We start from the raw sequence: 25,642 nt of genomic DNA, 5'->3' as shown, positions 1-25,642 counted from the left end.
ACTGAAAAAATGTGTCAGATGTATTAATGTCAACAACCGGAATCTTACCTCATTAGACAACTTCTGGATCTGAGGCTCTGATTATTATTCTAGGCAGAAAAAATATGCTAATTATTCACTCTGAAGGTAGAAGGGGGGGAAGGTGTAAAATCTCCCGTTAGCCGCGTGACCACAAACTAATTGCGTGTCATGTGTCAAAATAATGCAGCTCACTGTGCCCAAAGCAATTAGACACACAGAACTCCATTAATGAAGCACTGTCTGTCACCAAAAGTGTTTTCTGTGCTATAGTTGAAGATTAAAATATTAACTTCTCAAATATTTATGATAGTTACTGACAGCATTTCAAAATGTTGCCTTTTAACAAAAGCTTTCTATTAAGAATTAGTTTTTAATTTGGATTTTTATATTCAAAGACTATATTAACATATGGGAGAGATGATATTTCTTCCTCTGTGAAGCAAGTTTTATTCTATAAAAGGTAGACTACTTTTAGATAACTCACCATGCCGTTATGCATTTAATGATTTTCCTTAGGGGCTTTCTAGGCTTTTGACCCAGATGTCCTTTCTACTAAATGACACACCCCCTGAAAAACTTTGTACACCTGTAAGCCTCATACCTACAATGTTGGTACCTATATTGTTTCTGTTTTGTCCAGGTTAATCAATGCTAAACTCATTACAATAAGCAAGGAGCCATGGTTAAATATTCTATACATATGTACTGTCTGGTGACATAAGAAGTGTCCAGAGTGTTGGTCTTCTGCAAATGAAGCTATCCCAGGGACACAGCCTACCACACTAGATCCACTTACTGCTGATTGCTCTCCAGGAGCCATGCCGAAAATGCAACATTGTATTAGAATGTTGAACTCTTTTTCTGTTCCCTTTACTATTCTAATCCAGCTGATTCTGAATCAATCAACACAGTGGAAGTTGACTCCTCTGTGGTTTGTGTCTCAACTTGTTTGGGGGCTATGTGTAATGTCTGGTATGTATGTACACATGCATGCATATTCACATGTAGAGGTGCATGCTGTAACAGGAAAATCTGCATTTGTGTGTGTGTGTGTGTGTGTGTGTGTGTGTGTGTGTGTGTTTGTGTGTAGACTCAAGGGTGATATCAGTGTCTTTTCTCTGCCACTTTTCATCTCCTGCACAGATGCAGGCTTTCTCACTGGACCCAAGAGTTTTCCATGTTGGTATTCTAGCTAGCTGGCTTGCTCAGAATCCTGTTCCAGCATCTCCCCAACACTTACAGATAGACCTATAGATAGACCATCCCACAGACCTGACTTCTAAGTTTGTTCCTGACATCTGGGCTCTAGTCTTCATGTTAAGGGGTAAATGCTGGACCCACTGAGCAACCATCTCGTCCTCTATTGTAATTTGGAAACCCTTGGGCAAAATAGAGGCTTCTTTTCATATATTTTAATATTGCTTCTTCATCAACATTTTACTTTACCTATTATATGAATGAAAATATTATGTTCTTTCTTCTTTTGGGATTCCTTGGTTCCAGTTTATCTAAAATTGGTTACTTTGTAAGGCATTTAAATTCAAATTTTAAAGTAGTGCTGGTTTTAAGTTTACCCATGCTACAGAAAGGAGTAGATACTACTTTTAAGTTTTTATACTGAAGATGTAAAACTCGCTTGAATGTTCTTGTGCTAGGTACTATTTCTTTACTCCTTTTAAATCTACTTATGTACCTGAAAAACTTTGTTACTGAAAAACCATCGATTTAGATTACAAATTGGGAGGAAACCATTTTGTGGCTGCTTCAGTAATTTTTTTTTTTGCCTGGTCAGCAAGTTCTCCACAGTTATTAGCTGAGTCTTTACTCATTAACACCTTGAGCACAGTGATGCCAGATCCTCTACTGCGAGGTACGACATGGGAGCACTAACAAGTGTCTGGCTGCTGGGGGCTGACATCGAGTTTCTGAAGAAACTGATGGAAGCATGGTGCCTATAACTGTGCTAATCTGCTCTGTAGCCGCCTACCCTGAAATTGGAGGGATGATTATTTCAGACCTTCAGTGAATGAATGTGTAATATCAATAAGAAAAGTCAATTGATTCTCACATATTGTAAAAATTAAATAGAAAAATAACATCTTTAAACACTCAAAGTGATAATTGGCTTAGCATGTGTCTCTAATCAATCCTTTTGGTCCTCTCCAAATGTGTATTTTTTTTTTTTTCAGGAAGAAGTGGAATAAGATGAAAAGTTTAGAGAGAAACGACTCTTCAAGATGATTATTTTTATTTGAGATGATTATCTGCAAGTAAAATCTTACCAACCTTTTAAAATGTATTTTTTAGTTTTCTCACACTCCTTATCTTTCTTCCTCTGTCTCTCACACTCCTTTGCTATTAATTAGCTCACTCTGGAAGCACGTGTCATTGTCTTCACTAGTATTATTCCTTGTTCCCGAGAGTCCACAATTTTAAAGTACCTTCTAGAAGCCATTTACTCATTTTTTTCTTTTTATGTAACCGTATAAGCATGTATATTTTTCAAGATTTATTTCATAAGTTTGCTCAATTGGACATGATAGAATGCATACTTTATAAATAAAGGGACATTTTCTCTTGTTTCGCACTGGTACTTTGTGTAGCTTAGCTCATGGTATGTTTAATAATTGCTGGTATTAGCAACGTTTACTATGTATTTGCTAAATGAACAGATATTTGATGTTTTTAAAAACTTCTTTCATCCAATGTATTATTGTATAAAATTGTGTTACTGTTATAATAATTTAGCATACAATTTTACATTTTTATTTTATTTTGATATACATGAGTTCATGTTCTATTCAAATGTAATCAATAAAGCATTGGGGTATAGTTAGATTTATGCATACAGCATTTGCCTTGGAAATGAAGGCATTTCCAACAGGCCCCACCCACCCCTTTCTCTTCTACCAATCCTTCAGGTTCATTTCTTAAGAGACCATTACTTAAGCATTTCTACTATTCCATTTGCTTTTTAAATATGGAGATGTATTGTAAATATTGTATTCTTTGGATGAGGTTATTGAGAGTTCAGGTTAGAAGCCTCTATGATAGTAGCCAAATAGCACATGCTACCAAATTGAATGTGAATTTTTAACTCAAGATTATGATTCCAATATTGCCTCATCTTGTTACAAGTATCACACAGTCCTCTACTGCTGCTTAAAGTCCAGCAGGTGAATATTCTATCTTGATGGGAAATTTTTATTTTTCCCATGTTGCAATGTTATGAATAATATTGCTATCAATGTTCATGTATATTTCTTGATGTACATGCATAAAGACTATTACAGGAAATTTCTGGGTTGTTGGGTTACTGACATAAAATGTTAAATTATCTCCCAACTTAAGGTGGAAGCTGAAGCTAGCATCTTGCTTTTCATGGAGTACTGCATGTGAATTCCCATTGCCCTTTTGCCCCAAATCATTCTATAATGAGGATTTTCTATTTGTGTTAGCTTGGGCATTTTTGCTTGTTTTCATTTCTATTTTGTTATTTGTTGTTTGATCACAGTGGGATATTTAGAGAGTAACTCTACCACTGAGCCCAAGATTTATCAAAACATAATGTGTTGAGCTACATTTTTTTTTCTGTACTGAGAGGGTCCACTTTATCAGAATTGAATTTCCTTTGCTCATTTCCTATTTGATGTATTATCCAAAAGTTGATAGATATAACTTCAATATACAAAAATTCAGTTATGTGGGGCTGGCAGGATGGCTCTGCATTTAAGAACTAGTACTGCACTTGCACAGAACATGCACTGAGTGCTTACCATACATGTCTGGTGGCTCACAGCTGCCTGTAATTCAAGGTTCAGAGGAATCTGATATCATTGGTTTCTGTGGTCACCTAAACTTGTGTGTACATTCACCTAGCCACTCAACTACCCACTCATGTCCACATATAACTAATAATAAAATATGTTTTAAAATCAGTGGCAGTTTTATATAGTACCAACAGCATAAGACTTCACTATTTAAGAAATAGTCTTTGAGTTTGTAATCACAGATAAAGGCAACAGGAGAAGTGATGAAGCTATTGGAAATATTTATTAATACGTATAGTGTATATGACATTATGTGTGTATGGAGGTCAAAAAGCAACTTTCCAGAGTCAATTCTTTCTTTTCACCAGGTAAGAAAGTCACAGGGTTCAACTCAAGTTAGCAGTGGTGGCACCTTTACATGTTGAAATGTCCTGCTGGTCACACTCAGACATTCCTAAAGCATAAACATCATCAGGTAAGATGAGTTTTCCTATGAGCTCCCAAGAACCATAGGTTAATATACCAATACTTGTGTTGAGACAAAACTGAACGAATATAATATGTTTTGAGAACAAAAACTATAAATAACTTGAAAAATATTCATGAATAGTTATAACTTTCTATAATATGGATGAGGAAAAGAAAATGTGTTCAGTAAATACTGTTGGGGATAATCAATATGCCAAAATATTTTTTTATTATGTAATACCTTGTAAAAAAGCAGACAAGTAAACCTAAAGGGGAGCATTTTACATTTTGGTAGCTAAAGAATTCACGTAGAATAGGAAATAATATCTAAAAAAGTACGGACCACAAAGGAGAAATTAGTAACTTCAAAATATTAAACTTAATTAAGGTATATAGTCAAGTCATGTATTCTTGTGAAGACAAATAAAAGAATATTGAAAGCGACAGTGAAAAATTTTGAAAACAGACCAAAAAGGAACAATATGCTAAGCAAAATGGAATATTACATAGCAGTTTAAGTGAGCAGATTAGGGCTATTAGCATCCTTATTTATAACCCTAAAATAATATGATGCTGGTGGGAAAGCATGGAGACACAGACCTGAACATATCAGACATATGGGATGTTAGCTAGGTCTGATGGCCATTAATTAGGACATGGAGGGAGAAGAGTGGAATGCTTTTGGTCAATGGGGAAAGTCTGCCAAAATTTGTGCTTCATTTCTTAAGTTTGACGTGTGACTGCTCATTATACTTGCTATGGCTTTTGGCTGTCTAACATGTTTCTAGAATATTTTCACATTTCTTGTTTTACTTTATTAATTTTATACTAATTTGGATATGCTAGAGTTGGTCTTGGTTTTCTGCAGTTTCTAATTGGTAATCTATATAAATCAAAGTTAACAACTGCCCTTTGTGGGCCACCATACCAACTGATAAAACAAAACCATTCTGCAGTGTTTCCTTTGAAAAATCCACAGGTCGATGAAGATTAAATTATAGTGTACAATGAGAAGTCAGTAACAAAATAAACAAAAAACTGGGTCTTGAAATCTAAATGGCAACATCAGTTATCCAAGGCAAAGGGAATTATATATTGGAAGACTGAAAATGCTGTGCTTTCAGGATGCTGATATCCCATGAAATCAGTAGATTTAAATATTATAATTCTGTTTATTGTTACAATGCAACACAAATTTCACAGTTTGTTTGCTGAACACTTTTACAACCTATTACTCTGTTTGTTTTAATTATGGAGATAAGGTTCATTCTAAATTCCCTCAAAAAATAGCAATTAGCCACTCAGTAAATAATGTTTCCTACTGTACACAAATAAATGTATATTAAACAGTGCAATTGTGCTGGACATTTTACTCATTGATTTTACAGCTATGACATTTGGAAATAAAGTTGATTCTATATTGTTGAAAATTAAGCCCTTGGCTGAGAAAGATGGGAGAGATGGAGATGCATGAAGTAAGGGATTAAGTAGCTTAGTGTTGTGTTCAATAGGACAAAATAAGACAGTGTGATCATTGCTTCAACGGAAACTTATTCTACTTGGGAAGTAAAGAGGGTCAGATGGGTTTCAGTGGTACTGTTGATGGTGTAAGACCCAAATTGAGTCTTATTCACTTGAGACTCCCATGAATGAGACTAGAGATCAAGGATCAGTGCAAAAGCAAGAGGTTTATTAGTCCAGTGCACTGGGGTGGCCTACATCCAGATAAGAGACAACCCCTGAACTTCCTGTTAGTACAGTTTTTATACATTTTGTAAAGCACAGGCTACAGGAGTCTTGATTAGTCATGTAAGCATTAGTGGGGTCATTTGATTTTTAAGGTGATTGGCTGCTGACAACTTGAGCCTCCTTGGGGTTCTCAGCCAACACTCCAGGGGCTTAGCTGTGCCAGAATAGGGGCAGGTGTCTAGATTAGGTTGGGACATTTCTTCCTGGGTGGAAGGGCTGCTTGATGCCCTGGAGACACTCCAGGAGTTGTGGCTAGATAAGACTGAAACATTCTTTCTTGGAGGGGAGGGGTCACCCAGTGCCTTGAGGCTGGTAGAAAATTATTAGCCTTTTCTTTTCAGTGGAACCCCCGGGTCAGTGCTTACACTGAATTTGGATCTTAGCAAATGGGAATTTTTATGAAGTCAGAAAGTGAATAAAAAATTTTAAGTGGATAAAAACCCATCACACACAGCAATGGCACCATGACTGGTCACTGTTTGAAAGTTAAAAGTTAGACTGAAGACAAACTTCTTTTTTAATTTTTAAAATGTTATTATTTTTCATTGGATATTTTATATATTTACATTTAACATGTTATCTCCTTTCTCCCTCTCATACTCCCTCCTATTCCTCCTCCTTCTATGAAGATGTTCCCATTCCCATCCACATACTCCTATCTCACTGGAATTTTCCAATATTTGGAAAATGAACCTTCACATGACTAAGGGTTTCTTCTTTTATTGATGCCAGACAATGCCATTCTCTGCTACATATGCTACTGGAGCCATGGTTCTCTCCATGAATGCTCATTGGTTGGTGGTTTAGTCTCTGCTCGCTCTGAGGGTTTGGTTAGTTGATGTTGTTCTTCCTATAGTGTTGCAAACCCTTCATCTCCTTTAGTACTTTTTCTAGCTCCTCCATTGAGGTACCATTGCTCAGTCCCATGATTAGCTGCAAGCATCCTCATCTGTATAAGTAAGACTCTGACAGAGCTTCATAACAGGCTCCAGTCAGCAAGAAATTCTTGGCATCTCCAATAGTGGCTGGGTTTGGGAGCTGTATCTGGGATGGATCCCCAGGAGGGCCAGTCTCAGGACGACCTATTATTCAGTCCTTGCTCCACTCTTTGTCCCTGTATATCCTCCTGTGAGTAGTTTGTTCTCCCTTCTAAGAAGGACCGAAGCATCCATATTTTGGTCTTTCTTCTTCTTGAGCTTCATATGGTCTGTAACTGTTTCTTGGGTATTCTAAGCTTTTGGGCTAGTATCAACTTATCATTGAGTGCATACCATGTGTGCTCTTTTGTGACTGGGTTACTTCACTCAGGATGATATTTTCTACCTCCATTTGTTTGCCTAAGAATTTCATGTAGTCATTGTTTTTAATAGCTGAGTAGTACTCCATTGTGTAAATGTGCCACATTTTTCTGTATTCATTCCTTTGTTGAAGAACATCTGGGTTCTTTCCAGTTTCTGGCTATTATAAATAAGGCTGCTATGAACATAGTGGAGCACGAGTCCTTGTTATATGTTGGAGCATTTCTTGGGCATACGTCCAAGAGTAGTTTAGCTGGGTCCTCAGGTTGTACTATGTTTAATTTTCTGAGAAACACCCAGACTTATTTCCTGAGTGGTTGTACCAGCTTGCAATTCCACCAACAATGGCAGGATTAATATAGTAAAAATGGCCATCTTGCCAAATTCATTGCAATTTCCATCAAATTTCCAATTTAATTCTTCATAGAGTTAGAAATAGCAATTTGCAAATTCATTTGAACTAACAAAAAACCTAGGATAGCAAAAACTATTCTCAACAATAAAAGAACTTCTTAGGAAATCAACTATCCCTGACCTCAAGCTGCGTTACATATCAATTGTGATAAAAACTGCATGGTATTGGTACAGAGACAGGCATGTACATTAATGGAATAGAAATGAACCCACAGACTTATGGTTACTTGGTCTTTGACAAAGTAGCTAAAACATCCAGTGGAAAAAAGACAACATTTAAAAAATGTACAGGTAGAAGAATGCAAAGTGACCATTCTTATCTCCTTCTACAAAGTTCAAGTCCAAATGAATTAAAAACATCCACATAAAACCAGATACACTCAAACTAATAGAAGAGAAAGTGGGGAAGAGCTTAGAACACATACATATGGGGTAAAATGTCCTGAGCAGAACACCAATGGCTTATGATCTAAGACCAACAATAGACAAATGTGACCTCATAAAATTGCAAATCTTCTGTAAGGCAAGGGACACTGTCAATAGGACAAAATGGCAACCAACAGATTGGGAAAATATCTTAACCAATTTTACATCTGACAGAGGGCTAGTATCCAATACACACAAAGAACTCAAGAAGATAGACTTTAGGGAATCAAATAATTCTATTAAAAATGGGGTACAGAGCTAAACAAAAAATTCTCGACTGAGAAATACTGAATAGCTGATAAGCAGCTAAATAAATGTTCCACATCCTTAGTCATTGGGGAAATGCAAATCAAAGCAACCCTGAGATTCCACCTCACACCAGTCAGAATGGCTAAGATCAAAAACTCAGCTGACAGCAGATACCTGTAAGAATGTGAAGAAACAGAACGAACTTTTTGAGTGTGGGATTTAATCCTAATTATTTTATCAGTTGAATACCCTATTAAGGGTCTATTATAAGTAAATAATGGTATCCAGGAAACTGCCTTTAAAGAAATTCAATAATTCACAAGACAACAACACAAGCAAAACTAAATCTAAAACCAAAAGAAAGTATGTGTTGGACATTAAGAATTAGGACCAGTTCCTGGACATTCAGGGGCCTGAATTTTGTGCTAGTGCCTCAAATACACAGGATCCTCTTTCCAGAAGCATTCTATCAACAAGTACCTCATTATTTCATCTTTTACATGCATTCCCTCTTCAGTTTTGGAAATAGCTGTAATGTGAATTTCGAAGCGCCCTATTGTCTTTCTCAGTGTGTGGTTATAAGAAAATGGAAGTATTAATGAGAAACGGTGTGCGAATTGTAATATCAACTGACATATATTTAAGGGGCTCTTCAGTGCTAGAAAAGTTCATTTGGTTCAATCAAAATGTTTAGAATTATACATTCTTTGATGCAAATTCTAGCATTCCTTCCTGTCCCATTTGATTTTCGGCAGAGTTCTTCTATTCTGAAAGATCTGTAGGCATCCTAGCTAGTATGTTACTTTCCCAGCTTGTGTGTGACGAAATGTTCAGCATTTAGATTCTTGAACTCAGTGGAATGGTGAGGTGAACTCTCCTAAGACAATGACATCCCTTGTCTCCACCACTTTGCTTTGCGATGTTGGTATTTTTATCTACTTTAGTCATAAATGATAACATCTAAGGCACTGAAACACTGTATTGTGTAGTTTCATTCCTCAATGTTAGCTATGTTGTCTGCAATAATAGGTGAAAAATGAACGTCTAAGAAAGACTCTTTGTGTTAAAGGCAAGAAAAGAAGGCTTCTCCTTTTCTCCACAGTTTCTCTCAAACCTGTATACTGTTGCCTGGCTGTGGAACTCAGCCATTCAAAAGAGCATCATTCTGTGTAGTATGTAATATACATCGAGTATGTATGCTTGTGTAGCCGTTACCTACAAATTGAAACACTTCCTCATGGAGGAGGGAGGAGGGTTCATGAAATGCAAGGAGCTAATGAGAGGATGCTCAGAAAACTCAGCAGACTTACATGACTCAGGGAAGCACAGATAATGACAAGACTAACAAAGTCTCTTCCCCCAGCTTATGAAAGCAGGGCGCAATTACCAAGCAGGCAGCTGCAGAGATGTAGCCTTTTGTGAGTCATTTTCCTTGCCAGACAGGCTTTTGGGTTGTGCAGATATCTAAGAGTCACTCATGTTCCTATAAGTAGCCATGATGAACTCACTCATTCACTAAGCTACACTTGGGTTTAGTTGATTTGGTTCTTTGGTCTATTGACAGAGCTCTATCTGCAATGACAAGATGTATTTGTTTACAGCTCAACCAGAAAAGTAATTGCTTCACATTTCCTGTCTTCCTACTGAGGACACCACCAGGAGTGCTGAGTAAATGACATTTGCTTTCTTTCCCTCCAAGAAACAGTTGAAAAATAGAGGAGGCAGGAGGTGGGGCTTCCCAGGAGTGGTGTTTCCAAGTTCCTGGTACAGCCTCTGTTATCCTATCAGACATCATTCATAAGACATGCCATTTCAGGTACCAGAATGAAATTGTTGACAATTTGAGAAAAATATCTGCCCAGAGGTGGTGAAGGAAGATATCTTGTGTGTGCGTGTGTGTGTGTATGTGTGTGTGTGTGTGTGTGTGTGTATGTGTGTGTTCTGGTAGGAGCCCTGTGGGGGTTTCCCTTGCCTTGTTATTATTTTAAAACTTTCATTGACTATCTCTATAGAACCAAAATGTTGGCAAAGTGAGAAGAGCTTCATATGCACTTTTATGGCCTGGAGAGGTGAAGAGAGAAGCAGAATACAACAAGAAGGGTTGACAAATGGCCAGAACTCTAAGTAAACTCCTGGGGTTTCCCTTGAACTCTGTTGGTATTGAATTCTTTTAATGAAATTTTATGTTGACTTTGGAGGTAATAACTACCCCCTCATCAGGTGCTGAGACATCATTGAACAATTTTATGTACTTCCTTCTCTAAAAGAAATGTGTAATTTAGACTTAATACAAATGTAGCATCTAATTAAGTCAATTTATAAGAGCTTGCTGATATTCAACCATTTCTGACCTACAAAAATAGCAGCTTCAACTAATATTACCAGTGTTCCCTTCTCCTTTAACAAGTACACTCAATACTGTGTCTCAAGTTTTATTTCCCTTATAGAGCTTCAGTTGACTGAGGAGTTTGCAACACTCTATCAACTTTAATAAAAAACATATCACTGAGAGGGTCTCTCTGTCTCTGTCTCTGTCTCTGTCTCTCTCTCTCTCTCTCTTTCTCTCTCTCTCTCTCCTCTGTGTGTGTGTATGTGTGTATATGTGTTTGTGTGTGTGTGTGTGTGTGTGTGTGTGTGTGTGTGTGTGTGTGTGTTGCAATTTGAGGTGATAATGTAGAGAGCAAATGAAGAAGTCTTGAGTAAATGTGTACTGTTTGACATGAGCATAGACATTTCAAGGACACCAATGTCTCAGTGTCATGGGAGTGAAAGTCACCAGTGAGGCTCAGGAGGATGGAAGTCTTTTTCCTATGACCATAGTGCAGATGTTAATAATATGTAGAGAAAATGTCCACTGTAGGTTCCTTCCCACACTGAATGTTTATATCCTGAAGACTGCCTCTCTACAGAGACTGTTAGTATTCAGATTGGCTAAAACTGCCTCCTCCTTCAGCTCTGTGTAATAATCCTGGTTCTTTGTTTATCTGTATGCAATTACCCCACCTTCTTGTTCAGCTGTATGCAAAAACCCTGGCTCCATGCTCAACTCTATATAATAAACTCGCTGACTACCAGGATGCTGGAGCTACCCTCTTTAAGAACCCAGATCATCAAGTCCTAGCCTTTTGTGATCATATATCTCTGTGTTCCTGTACTTTTTTTTTTTTATTCCTTTGTTTCCCTAGTAAGGGTTCCAGGACCCAAACCATATATGGACACTATAGGATAGTTTTGAGTACCATGAAAATAATGGACTTGCATGGTTGAATAGAACATCAATTTGCCATGATTGTAGGAAAATAGAAACCAGGAGGCACTAAGTTATCTCAACAAGGATGTTCTTACATGTCGAGTCTTTAAAAAATTAAATCAGGAAGCTGAAGAGATGAATCAGTGGTCCAGAACACCTACTGCTCTTGCAGAGGAATTAGGTTGGATTCCCAGCGCCCATAGTTTCAATGTGCAACTGTTTGTGACTCAGTCCCAGGGGATCTGATGGTCCTTTTTAGTCTCTGTGAGAATTTGTATGAATGTGGATACTTATACTCAGAAATACCTACACAGTACATACGTTAAAATCTTTAAAAAATAATCAAGGCAGGTTTGTGAGGACTAGAATATTTGTTCTGCTTCATTTTGATTCTCTTTCTGGGCTTCTGTTACTACAGAGTTGAAAGTACATTATTGGATCCTTGGTTTTGTTTTTGTTTTGTTTTGTTTTTCAGCACAACTTTAACCTTCAACTGACAAAGCACAGGAGATAGGAAGAACTTAAAGCCAACTGATTCTTCAAATTAAATTATAGCCCGGTATGTAAGCCAGGCTCAGTGATGGACACAGAAAGACCACCAAAGGAAGCATGAAGAGGACCCAACTGAACTGACCATAAGGCTAGACCCATGCATTTGCCAAAACATTTTTATTTGTACAACTGACTTTGATGTCCATTTCTAAAACAGTTAACTATAAAGTGTTTTGTTTATTCTTTAGAATTTTATGAAGTAAATCACTTACTTCTAATAATCTCTCTTTGGGAAAGCACACAGTGGCTTTTGAAAGTGTCAAAACCTTAACCTCTAGACCACCAGGGAAAAGGTAACCAGTGGGGGATTTGAAATGTGAATGTTGAGAGCATTTCTTTTTCCTGTCCATTTTTACATAATCAAATGCATTGAAACCATACATATATGCTATGGGCTGGGCCTTGGAACTGAGTTTTTATTAAGATCACAGTTTGAGGCAGCTGAAGGGACAAGAATATGTCTAAGGAACAAGACTTTCCCTTAGAAAGTGTAGCAGAGAACATGAAGAAACTGACTGTGATGGGCGCTGTTGGCCAGGTCACCTGGTCGGTACGGCCTTGGTTTCAGCTCCACCGAGGAACCTATAAAACAGCCAAGGAAAGAATGCTAGTGGTGTGTAGACTCACGTCCTAGAGCAATTCCACTCAACAGATCTCTCCTCCACCCCACATCATATACACCAAAGATACAACTGAAAAACCAAAACCAAAAACCACTGATGCTGGGTATGCTTAGTTGAATCACTTGCAAATCAGCAATGCGGAAAATGTGATTAAACTTCCCGTAAATACCAGAAGCAAAGGCACCTAATTCATATTGCCTTCTGATATGCCTTGATCATTTTCCCCAAAGACATTGAAAATATTTTTTATTTTTTCCTCTGACTCTGTCTTCTGGTGTATTTAAATATTATAAAGCAATAACATTTTTGAAAATGCACATTCCCCATAGGCAATTGCATTGTAGTGAAGACAGTGCCGTTCAAGAATGATGGGGCTGATTAAGAAATCCAGTGACTTGTTTACAAAAATAGTGCGTATCTTCAACATCTCTTTGTAATACAGCCAAAATCTTCCCAAGGAGAAGAAGAGCATCCAAACAGAAAACAAAAAGAGGGAAGGAAGGATAAACAAAACAGAGAGTGGGAACAGAGATTTTTACTTTTAGCTCATCAGATTTGCAAGGGACAATAAGCGAGATTCATTAGGCCATTTGTTTCTGTCATCTGCCATGATTCAAAATGAAATACTAAATGTTTCATGGACTCAGAAAGAGAGTAGAATTTGTCTTTGTGTAGGCTGTGCAAAGACGCTGTGGCTTACAGCTCCATACACGGGGTCTGACGGATGAAAGGGGGGAAGGGTGATACCGTCTGAATGATGATGGGCTAATATCACCACCCTCTTGTCAGCTGTAATAGGCTTTCCCTCAAAGAAATAATTCATAAAACCGCTACATTATATTCTATCCCTGACAGGCCCTATCTATCCTCCAACCCAGCAGGCTCACAACTAATAAGAAAATATGTGGTTCAGGAACCTTGAAAAATTAAACAGGTAGTTTATGAACAATTTGTTTCATGGCGATGTTTATTATGTTTATTAAATATTGAGCCTTTAATGTTTTCCCAGTGCAGATGATATCATAAAAATGCTGACTTAAGCCTCGGATGTATTCTTAGAAAATGACATTTTACAGCACTGGTAGAACATAGTAAATAACTAAATTATAGCAGCTTCTCTCTGTGTATAGAGACAGTATGTAGAAACTGTAATTTATAATGTATCTTTATGGACGTGTGTATGTGGAATGTATCCATCCGTGCCATGCTCAAGCTCCCCTGGTAGCCCGAAGTTTAAAACTAAGCTGGGGAGTAGCATTCTGTTAGTGCCTATTTTGAGGAAAGTCAGTTTGACATTTGTTTTTATTGCCTATAGTAAAGGAGACACCTCAAGTTTAGAGTTTCTGCCATCTAACGCCGACTCTGGACACTAATAATAAATATAATTAAAAGTGTGGCTTTGGGTCATTTTTATATAAATCTTTTTTTGGGGGCCTCTATGGAGATGGATGCGTGTGAGAATATGAAGGAAAAATAGCTCCTTGTAATGTATGTCCTTTACTGAAAAGTATCAGATTAGATGCTGAAGCTCTTCCGTGGAGAGCTGAAGAACACCTAGCAAGTGCGTGGACCAGGATCCTCCTGTGTGCATGCCAGCTTGGCTGTCATAGTAGTCTTAATCAGTGTGACAGTAAGTGATCGTCTTCTGTAGACAAGCAAGTGGAAGATTATCAGCATCTTACAGGGTTAATGGCCCTTCCATAATAAACAATACCCACAGTATGAAAATAAGGCAATAACTCACACCCGGATTTCAGAAAGCACATGCCCAAAGTGATTTACAAAGGAAGTTGGATCAAACCTGTGGTTAAATGCTCTAGCATTCCAGGGCACAGCTTTGCTGAACTCAGAAGGACATCTTAATTTACTGTGTATACCCACAGAGAAGCACATGCACAGACATTGGTAATGAATACACTCTCACGGGGTTGTACTGAGGGAAGAGGTACATATAATATGAAAATTCCAGTGGTTGTAAACTATCAACACGAAGAAGGTAAAATCAGTGTCTGCTTGAGATACGCCTGTCAGAACATAGCTTCCAACACAGAGAGATACATAGAGGCCACTGACAGACCTTTGTTGTCTAACACCTTTATCCAACACAAGGCAAGAGACACAAACTATCCCTGAGCTTTGAGGAGGATGCTGGCAGCTAGTATCCCCATAAAGTGTAAATTTTGTCAATTGTGAGGCAGGGTCAGAGGTAAACAAAAGCTGAGTGTACACACATGAAACAGGAGAGCTCTAACTTTGTGGAGCAGAAATAGTTGTGACTTCTATTGTGAATAGCAAGCCAGTTAATAACCAAATGGGATGTATATCTAAAGAAAATAGAGAAAGATACTGCATTATTGGAATGGCTGAATTTAAAGAATGAGAATGGCTTCGGTGTTTACACCCCTCAGCTTCTGAGTTGTTTTCAAGCCACCTGCTATTATGGAAGAGCACTTCAGAGGATGTGGACCGAAGATGTTGAGGAATCACCTTATGTAGCTTCTGGACAAGAACAGCAAGCCTGAGAAACACACACCTCTGATCAGGACCTGATTTAGGGGCTGGGAATCAACTGTATTTCTTCTTCCCCAGAAGACACTGGAAGGAAAGTAAATCAAGTGTGCTTTTATTTATTTTATTTGTGTTTGTGTGCGTGTGTGTGTGTGTGTGTGTGTGTGTGTATGTGTGTGTGTGAATGTGTTTATATACCTGTGTGTGGAGGACATAGAACAACCTCAGTGTAATTCCTCAGGGGCTTCCTAGACTTTGAATAAGACAGGGTCTTACATAGGCTGGCTAGATAGCTGATGGTATTCAGGGATGCTCTATGCTCTGCTCTCTGCCTGGCCTCCCCACCCTCAGCACTGGGATTGCAGGTAGAGGTTACCATGCTCCCATCTTGCTTGGGTTTGGGGCATCGAAACTCTGGTCCTAGTACTTGCAAGGCAAAGGGTTGACTGACTGAGCCATCTCTCCAGTTTTTAAGTACATTTTAAAATGCACACAAATAAGGGTTTAAATAATGTCTCAGTGGATAAGAGTGCTTGGTGCACTTGTAGAGGACTTGTGTTCCGTTCTCAGGGAACACATAGGTCAGCTCACAAGCACCTGTAACTCCAGCTTCGGCGGTCTTAAATCCGCTCCTGACCTTCTTGGGTACCTGTACAAATGCACATGCTCAAAGGCATACATACATTCATATATACATACTGCCATCCATGCAAACACAAACATACATACACACACATACACACACACATACACACACACATGCACACACACTCACACACACACTTAGACAACAAATGTAAACATGGGACAATTAAACAGCCGAGTTGATAAAGAGGAACATCCTATGACTGAGACTAAAACAAAAAAACAAACAAAGGACAGAAAACAAAGCTATTCTTGATTTCCCTTTGATAGGAAGCACAGAGAAACATTCTGTTCTTAGGAGAAGGCGTTTGAGTATTTCTGTCCAATTTTATTTTATTTTATTATGATTTTATTTTGGTTACATAATTATATACATTTCAACCATGGAACCATTTTTCATTGGTGCACAGTGGATTTTACCTTCCTGAAACCACATAGATAACATGACTTAAAGAGGCAAGTGATTTAATTTGGTTGATATAAATAATCAACATCAAAATCCAAGGACCACCTGTTCCTTATAGAAGCAATGCTTGCACAGGACATCACAAAGACAACCACACATCTCTACTCACTAGTTCTTCAACTTAAAAGACTCAAATCCTTGGTGCTGAAGTTTCCTTCAAATACTTTGCTTTTTCTACTAGTCATTTTCTTTCCTTTTTTATTGGATATTTTATGTATTTACATTTCAAATGTTACCCCCTTTCCAGGTTTCCTTTCTGGCAGCTCTCTTTCCCATCCTCCCTCCCCCTGCTTCTATAAGGGTGCTCCCCCTCTTACCCACCCACCCACTCCTATCACAGGACCAAGGGCTTCTCCTATTGATGCCAGACAATACTATCCTATGCTACATATGCTGCTGGAGCCATAGGTCCCCCCATGTGAACTCTTTGGTTGGTGGTTTAGTTGCTGGAAGCTCTTGGGGGGGTGTGATTGATTGATATTCTTCTTCCTATAGGGTTGCAAACTCTTTCAGCTCCTTCAGTCCTTTCTCCAACTCCTGTCCAATTTTAAACCTTCCAACCCTTAAAAGCTCTCTATTATGAATAGTTACCAATAATTTTGCATAGAATATAGAAAACTCTTTAACACTTTAAAAAATTTTGCGCTGATCTGAGGCTGTCCTTTTTGCTTTATTAAAAGAGATTTCAATATAATATACTCTTATTATGATTTCCCATGCCACAGCTCCTCCAAGATTCTGTCTTTACTCCCACTGGAATCTACAACCATTTGTGTTTCTTGGTAGAAAACAACCAGACATCTAAAGAATAAAAAAAAAAAGATAAAACAAAACTAACCAAACAAAAATAGGATATAATAAAGAGAAGAGAAAATGTCCCCCACAAAATTAGGAGATTATAAATGTAGACACAGAGACACCCATTTTCACACACACATAAAACCCCTAAAACTCACAAAAGCTATAATATATATGCAAAGCCCTGTCAAAATCTTGAGACACAGGTCCTTCAAAGATGCCATTGAGTTCAATTTGTGTTGGCCATCTACTTCTGGGCATGGGGCCTGCTTTACAAGTAGTTTGTATACTCAGGGAGGCTCCATTGGAGAGAACTAATTGTCCATTTGCAAGTGGTTTCAATTGGATGTAGTTCTGGAGTTAGGAATGAGGCTTTAGTCCATTTCCCCCTCACAGCTGGGATTCCAGATTGGTCCAGCGCTTACTGCCAGTCTTTGTGTTGATCCTGCTGTGTTTAGAGGGCTGTGTTTCCATAGGGTCTTCTATCCCCTCTACCTTTTCCCATATTTTCATTTTCTCTTCTGCAAGATTCCCTGAGTCCTGATGGAGCAATCTAATGGAGACATCTTATTTGGGCCTGACTGTTTCAAGGTCTCTAAGGTTTCTTTTAAGTTTAATTTTAAATAATAAAAAAAATATAGCTCTCCATCCCAAATACATTCTCCAATAAAGATGAAACTTGTTCATTTAGTTTTGGAACTATTTAAAGTCCTTTGCTCTGGTGTGGATTCCCTGGAACTATGGATGCTGGGTTTCACTGAAAGGCAATGCTTGGCACTGAGGTTAGGGGAATCCCTTCCCACATTTGTCCATTCAACACTTTTTAGGTTGTTTTCAGAGATATTTATGAAACCAAGGAGAATAGGTAGACAGACAGACCATATCTGTCTCTATGCAAGAGACAGATAAAATGGACAGCCGGCTTGTAGAAAGACAAAACCATCACTCCTGGTCATTAAAGCATTATGCACACTGCAAACAGCATTAGGTTCTGTTTGGCTTCAGGTCACATGTTGTGCCACCAATTTCAGACATTTCTTTCTTTAAAAGGAGGCAGTTGGTGGCAATTAATTACCTCCGAATAGCACGTACAGCTGCAGCCTATGTATGGAAACAGAAGAGAAATTAGATTTAATTGGCCTTAGCACAATCAAGAATGTGGCATTTATTTAATTATGACTTGTTGGGAAGGAGACCTTGATTAGTGTGCTTTTTACATTTTTAAAATTAATAATATAATTAATAACATGTACAGAGCATAAAAATGAAATAAGCTTTCTATATATTATATTAAGAAACTGCCTGGTATTTTCATAGTTACATGAAGTGTTCTTTTAACGATCCAACAATTCCCAGTTATTTGCCAAGTGGTCGGTTGCCCTGTGTGTCCACCACGCTGACTGTTTCAGTTTCCAGCCAGTCAAAGCCCATTCATTCTCAGCAGAGCTGCTGTCATTTGGTGAACTGATCTATTGAACCTCATTTTATTTTCTACTTTGGTTTACTTGGGAACTTTGAAATTAGCAAATTTGTCTTTATGTACCCTTTATCTTTCACTTGGTAATGACTGGAATTTAAAATAAAAATAAAATTCTGGAGTTCACCATAAAGGTTCACAGTAAACAAATAAACACTCTGTGTGGGGACTTTTCACGGACACAATTCTCAAATGGCGCACTAATGTTTACAGTAATGTTTGTCTAGACAGTATACTACATCCTTGCATCATTTAGTGCTTACAGACATTCTGATCTGTTCACTGTATTTTCCTTGTTTGTCTGTCTCCAGTGAGTCCCTGGAGTGTTTCCTTTTCCCTTTCTCACTCATAGCTTTTAAGGCTGAGCATTCATTCCAGTGTAAGAGTCCACATTGTATTATGGTCTGCACCTAGGTATAGTCTCACTGAAAGACTCCCCACGTGCTACTGGACTAAACAAAATGAATACTCCTGACTCCTGGGGAGTATCTTAACAAATATGTCTTCTATTCCCCCATGGACCAGATGATCTGTAAAGGCAGAGGGATTAGACATGTTTACCCTTGCGGCGGTCATTTTAAACAGAGGAAGAACAGTATGCTAAGCCTTTAGGTTTATTGGTTGGAGTGTATATGAATTCTAGATAGTGAGTAGCAAGTTAGGGGTGTCCTGTGTCTTGTTTCATGGTGGCTGTCACCTTCACTAGCTGTACTAATCTTCACCTCTGGCAAATGAACACTGAAATGTTAAACCTCTGAGTCCATTGGAGAGGAAGGATTGAGCAGTTAGCAAGAAGCAAGATTGGCCAGCAATAAGATAGAGAGGTCAAGGCTTAGGGAGGGGGTTGTTTTATAGTTTTCTTTTTCCTCTTCCTCTTCCTGTTCCTCCTCTTTCACTTTTCATTCTTTCTTTACTTCTCCTAGTTGATTTTGCTTGTTGGCTTTGTAAAAAATAATTCTGGGTTTGTGTTCATCTTATGGAAAATAAACTCACTGAGTATGCTAGGATATGTTAATCTTTACCCCATCAAATATTTCTTGTCAGTTCAGGATTAATATGTCAACATTGAAGATGGCTTATCTTTGAACATCACCTCAGAACAAAGAGGCAAACCAAGCCCATGGGTTTTCAGGGAGCCTCCCCTACCTGAAACTACAATAAAACCTCTTCCAGCTTCTGGTTCAAGAGTCCTCACTGTCTTTCCTTAGAAAATGACTGTGTGAACTGGGGCTCATCATTTCTTCTCCCAAACTCACTGACTTTTGAAATAACATTGAAAAAAAAAAGTTCTTGGGATGATGTCGATGTCCCTTCCTGTCTAATAAGATTTTTTTAATGCTTGATAAAGTCACATAATTCAAAGCATTTAATTCATATGTGCCAAAAAATTAATTCAAACAAAAGAACAAATTCAATTTGCCAAAAACAAAAACAAACAAACAAAAAAAAAAAAAAACAAAAAAAAAAAATGACTGAGACCGACAAGAATTGAGAAGTAGGTGATACGGTTATTTTGAAACAAACAAATCAAATTTTAGGTTTTTTGAGGGGATAGAAAATGAAATTGTGTGGGTGAAGAGGTGATGAGTATCTGGGAGAAAACCATAATCAAAATATTGTATAAAATTAATTTTTACTGAATATTTATTAGTATGTGTATATAATGTGTTTAGATAAAATCAAACTGGATTTTTTCCTCACAAAAACGTTGATATCTCCCTGACACTTTCCCCTCCCAATTTCATGTGCTCTGAAATTTTTCATGTGCACATGAAAACATCCTGTGTGTCCACTGAGTGTGGTCTGTATGCACAGAGGTCTGGGACAGCCTCTGGAGCCTTGGTGAACTCTCAGGGACTGAGTCCCCAAAGAGAACTGCTGTTCTCATCCCAGCAGGCACTGATGGCTCTTCAGATGGGAGGGGTCTTTGTGAGCGCCTCTTCCATTGTGCTGGGATTTTAGATGGCTTGATGTTTTTGTTTTGTTTTTAGTATAGAATAAAGTTTATTCAGGTCATGGAGAGGCGAATTAAGATGGTAGTAGGGGCAGAGAGAGAGAGAGAAGAGGAGAAGAGGAGTAGAGAAGTAGAGACCAGCTATGAGCATGTGGAGAGAGAGAGAGAGGGGGAAGGGAATGGAGAGAGGAGGGTCAAAGGGGGTACGGGCAAGAGCAAGAAGGCAAGAGAGAACAGAAACAGCTAGCTTAATTTTTGTCTTCTTTTTCTCCAAGAGCAGAGAGGCAAAGGAACAGATGTTGGGTTGTTGTTGTTGTTGTTGTTTTGAGCTTGTTGTTTTTGTCTCCTGCTGAGGGGGCTCCACCTGACCTTGATAAGAGAGGAAGGATGAAAGCTGCTCCTAGATCCACCCTTAGAGATGGAGGGGGAACAGCAAGGCTTGACGCTGGATGCCGAGCATCATGTAGGAAAGCGAGGTAGCAACATGGACACACTTTTGAGTGTCTGCAGACAGCTTCAGGCTTACTGTTGGCTTCTATGTGATATTGAGTTAGTGGTCTTGTTTGATTAATGCAAGATTTTCCAGGTGGAAGTGAATACATTTTGCAAAATTAAATGATCTTGAGCTAGAAAAATATATATATATATATATTCACACACCCACACATAATGGGCTAATGTATACTCTGGGTGCTGAATTGCTTGTTATTTGAAGCTGATGACAAGCATCGGTATTTAAAGGGTGGTTTGTCCAGTGCCATAGTCCTGTGCAGTCTGAAAGGCTGTCTTTACTTTTCTCCAGGAAAACCCTCAGATACGGTATATGATAATAGCATGTACCTGTCTGTCAACAGATAAGGTCCAGGATATAAAATCACATCTGCAGCAGCTGCCAGAGAGTGGCAGCAAACAGCCCATGCTTGACACAGCCGCCCAACCCACAGCAGCTTAAAGAGCTAGGTAGAAGGCAGCTACTCAAAATGGAGATTTTTTTTTTTTAATTTTTCTCATTCCACTAGCTCATGAAGAACTTTTGTTCAGAATACGTAACTACAACCAAGTCTTTCCTTGATAACAACACTACAGGTATTCCTAGTGTCATTATATTAAAATAAAAAAAATGGTAAGAACACAAAATCAGAGTCAGTGGGCAAGATGACTATGTGTATAACAGCACTTGCCATGAAAGCGTGGTGGTCCGAGTTCAGTCCCCAAAGATGGCATCAAGGTGAACAAGGAGAACTGTCTGAGCAAAACTGTTCTCTAAATTTTCCTCAGCACACATCATACACATGCACACAATATAGTAGAAATGATAATAGTGATAATTATAATAATAGTAATAATAATAACAATAATGATGATGATAATAATTGTAATAATGATAATAAAATTTAAAACAGAAAATCAAAACAAAAAACAATGCTAGGTAACAATGAATACAATGTTTACAGGTCCAGTGATGAGGAAGACACATCCCAAACGCCATTATTAATATATGATTTGACACGTCCTTTACAATGCACATCATTCTATGACAAGGGAAACTTCCCAGATGTTGAGGATGGAGTGGCTGGCTGCAGCATGGATGTAAATCACTGCGAAGGACAGGTTCGCAGCCTCACCAGGCAGGCTGCTGCTGGAACAAAGCAGTGTACTCAAGCAAGGCTTCCTTTTGTTCTGAAAAGAAGTGGAGATGAATATTTAAGATGAACATTCCACAAGTCAGAGAAACACCTTTGAGTCAGTGAGATGGCTGTTGCAGAACCTTGATTCCACACTGGACAAGTAGGCAGGGAAGTGAATTAGGAGGCTGAGAAATGGTCACAGTTTTGTTAGGGATGGTTTAGATAAGCGTGTATACATTTGAGCTAGGTTTTAAGTCACAGCCTGAGTTTGTCCATCTGCAAATAGGGCAAACAGGAAAGGCTTTGGTACACCTTTGCCCATAGTGTGAAATGCACTGGACTTCCTCTGGCCAGAAGCATCTTCTGAGTGTGAGGAGATCCTGACTCTGAGGACTTCCAGCAAGCTACTTAGAAACCCAGAACAGTTCATCCTTCTGTAGTTTATTGATGGATAACTGTGACTTAAGTCTTAAAGGCTGTAAGCAAAACAGTGACTTGACTAAATTTGTGCAGAAGGGCTGATTCTTTCTATGATTCAAAAAGATTTCTGGGATCTTGTGGATGATAGCTGATGCCCCCTGGAGTCCAGTTCTTTGTTCTCTTTGTCTCCAGCTGCTCAGCTTAGAGGCAACTTTTCCTTGTCTCTCCCCTTCCCTGTGTCTGTACCTGTGTATTCATGTGTGTGCACATGTATGTAGAGGGTAATCTTAGGTGTTGGGTGCCATTCTTCAGGTACCATCCACTTTTTAAATATTCTGAGAATTATGTTCATTTTTGAGACAGACTCACTTTCTCGGAAGGCACCACATGGGCCAGGCTGTCTGGTCAGCTGGTCCCATGGACGTGCCTCTCACCACCTTTCCAGGATGACAATGACAAACATGGGGTACCGCATATAGCTTTTTAAGTTTAACCTTTAACCAGTTATTAAAAACTGGGTTCTATGCGTGAAAGGAAGAACCTTACAACTGAGAAGCAAACACTTAGTTGACAGGGCTCTGGTAGCCTGGTCCCCTGTCTTCATGCTGTGCCACTTCAGGTTGTCCCGAGCTCTATAATAAAATAAATAACTGCCCTAAAATAATCATAACATTTTTATTTTTTTAAATTATAATTATATAATTTCCCCCATTTTGTTCCCCTCTCAAGCCTTCCCAAGCACTCCCTGCTCTTTCGAATGCTTGGCCTTGGAATCTTTCATTGTTGCTACATTTGTGTGTGTGTTAAAAAAACAAACAAGCAAACAAACAAAACAACCAAAAACCAGCCTCCCATCCCTGACACTAGGAAGGAAAAAGGAAAAAAAAAATTAAAAGCAAATGTTTTCATGGGAATGTTTAAATGTTAGGTGACTGGAGACTGTTGTATATCATACATCCAAACACCTGGTAACAACAGGTCACATGGATACCAGAAAAGAAAAAAAATCTAACTTTTGCCTCAGGGAGGAATAAGCAGAACAGACTTTTATTATTTCCATGTGTTATTTTGAATATATTATTCTGAAGAGCACTTAGCACCTTCACAGTGCTAAATTAATTTCAAATGATAATATTTTCTTTTCCTTTCTAAGATCTCATCTGTGGGAGGAGGCAGGAGGCAGGCGGCAGAACTAGGGGCTTTGATCTTGCCTGTAAAGTCCTTCATGTCCAAAATTTAGGTGACAAGCCCAATTTGTTGCTGGGAAACAGACCATGGAGGTAGACTCTGGTTCTATTTCTCCAGTTTATAGAAAGGGTATTTTTAGCAGGCTGTCCTTGCCTTTTGGAATATTTCATATGTTTCAAATCTTTCTTAGCCCTCCAGCCTCCCTAAAGGCCAGCTGGATGTGTACTTTGTAGGGAAGTCCCAGTAATGCCATCCACCTTGGGAGCAGCTCCCTCAGCAGGTGCTAAGTATGGCCTGCTTCCATGTCGTTTATAGCGGAACCAGGGTGGGTGCTGGCTTCCCCGAGATGTGCAGCAAATGAATTCTCTTGCACCTCTCTTGCAGTAAGTGCTGAGAGACTGGCGCATGCAACTTCAGAAGGGTAAGATGTTTTCCCATAGAGATTTAACAAGGAGAAACTGACTCTTAAAGATGCACTTAGTCATAAAATCTGATAGGTGTGTTGTTAGCCCTCTGTTCTTTTTCTCTTAATTGGTCTTTGTTTTAATTAATTTGTTTGTTTCAAGTAAGAGTCTCATAGAAGTAACACTGGGGGTGGCTCAGCAGTTCAGAGCACTCATTGGTTCAGTTCCCTGCATCTATATCGGGAAGCTCATGACTGTAACTCCATTTCCAGGGCATCTGATGCCCTGTGGCCTCTCCGGGAATCTGCATAAACATAGTGCACATACACTATCATGGAAACACAGGTGTGAGCACGCACACACATACACACAAAGCTAAAATGAAAATACTAGGACACACCTTGTGAGAGGAATTTGGATGGGAGGACAGAGAAAGAGAACAAGAAACAGAGAATGATAGGAACGAGGGGGCATAGGGAGAGAAGACAAGAGAGGGCAGGAGGTGGTGGGGAGGACACAAAGGGAAAAAGAGGAAGGGAAGTGGAAAGACTAGAAAACAACAGTCAAAGATGAAGTAGAAAAACTAATGTGCATTTCTAGAGATAAAATTCAGTGAACACCGAGTGACACAAGAGAACCTGGGTATGAACAGTTTCAGATATGGGCAAAATGGTGTTTAATATGACAAAGTAGATGAGGGTAGTTTTTCCTTTTCAATTTGAAGGTGTGCATATAGATTACAACTGGGCTTTCAGTTTCCTGCTAAAAAAGAGCAGGTATGTTCAGATCATTTAAACTTATAAGATCTTGGTATTGATTTTATGCCTCGTTGCTCAAGTAGAAGATCTGGATCGAAAGTAGTTAAAAGTTTAGGAACAGGTGCTTTGCTAATGCTTTGGAATAGAGCTTTGATTTAATTTTTTTTTTTTTTAAATCAAGTGGCAATTCATTAATGAGTCATGATACCTCTTGGTATTTAGATGGTGACTACAGAGGTTGGAATAGAATCAGCAAGGGTGTTTCAGAGTGTCTTAGAACAAAGCTGGATGAACTGAATGGAGGGTTGGTAAGCACTGGGTCCCAAAGTTTTCAGGGCAGGGCGTGTGCATATGTGTTCAACACACATGTGAAATGCTTTTCTCACTGCACATATTAATCAAAAGCCATTGTAAAATGCTGACAGGTAGACAATTAGAAATTCAGAGGACTTGGAAGTGCTAAGTTTCTTGAGAAGTTTTATGAGTGTCTCCATTCTGAAGGCAGATGGTCTGTTTCACAACCGACCTACTCTCTTCATCAGTCCATCCTGTTTCCAGACTTAATGTTTCATTCCA

The sequence above is a fragment of the Micromys minutus genome (assembly GCF_963924665.1).
Source record: "Micromys minutus genome assembly, chromosome: 17".
Lineage (NCBI taxonomy): Eukaryota > Metazoa > Chordata > Mammalia > Rodentia > Muridae > Micromys > Micromys minutus.
This window is presented reverse-complemented; position numbering follows the sequence as displayed.